This window comes from Arachis ipaensis, chromosome B5 (assembly GCF_059453495.1).
Source record: "Arachis ipaensis isolate K30076 ecotype BB chromosome B5, ASM5945349v1, whole genome shotgun sequence".
NCBI classification, from domain to species: Eukaryota; Viridiplantae; Streptophyta; class Magnoliopsida; order Fabales; family Fabaceae; genus Arachis; species Arachis ipaensis.
Window position 1 is genome coordinate 72,041,727 of NC_142440.1, and position 772 is coordinate 72,042,498.

At 42.6% G+C, this 772-nt stretch overlaps 1 non-coding gene across 1 annotated transcript; it reads left to right on the plus strand.

The window, feature by feature from the left end:
* The first annotated feature begins 454 nt into the window (after positions 1 to 454).
* On the plus strand, positions 455 to 562 carry LOC148564608 (small nucleolar RNA R71). The gene has a single exon (XR_015885569.1). It is a non-coding gene; the product is annotated as a small nucleolar RNA R71 (small nucleolar RNA).
* Positions 563 to 772: the final 210 nt, after the last annotated feature.

The window sequence follows — 772 nt, forward strand, 5'->3', positions numbered from 1 at the left end:
AATTGTATCCTTGATTCGGGCGGTCATAGAAGTTATGAGTAGCTGCCACAGTGTTATCTTCTTGTTGGAGCTGTGGACATTCATCAGTATAATGACTATAGTCAGTACATATTCCGTATACCCTTTGTAGAACTAACTGTTGGCTTTGTTGTGGTGGAGAAGGCTGAGCTTGTTGTTGTTGGTTCAACTGCATTTGCTTCAGTAAGTTGGTCATTTTACATATACTCTGTGTAAGAGCAGAAGTCTCAGTGCTAGAGGAAACTTCTGCAACAGCTTTTGAGTGGTTACTCCTGTGCCTGTGATTCCTAGTAGACTCAGCTAAGTCGCTGATCAGTTGCCATGCTTCATCTGCGGTCTTGTACTTTTTCAGAGAACCATTACTAGCACCATCTAGTGTAGTTTTATCCCGAGGCTTCATGCCTTGAGTTAAATAGCTATTTAACACTAGCCTGTCAATCATGTGATGGGGGCATGCATCTAGAAGGTTCTTAAAGCACTCCCAATACTCATAGAGAGTTTCTAATTCACCTTGAACAATGCAAGAGATCTCTTTTCTTAGTCTGTCTGTAACTTCAGCCGGAAAGTATTTTTCCAAAAATTCTCTTCTGAGCGTATCCTAGTTGGTAACAGTCGCTTCAGGTTGGGAGTAGTACCACTCCCTTGCCTTTCCCTCAAGAGAAAACGGGAAGGCTGTTAACAGAATAGAAGTTTCATTCGCACCGTGACGCCTGACAGTAGAACAGGCTGTCTGAAAATCCCTTAGGTGCTTGAT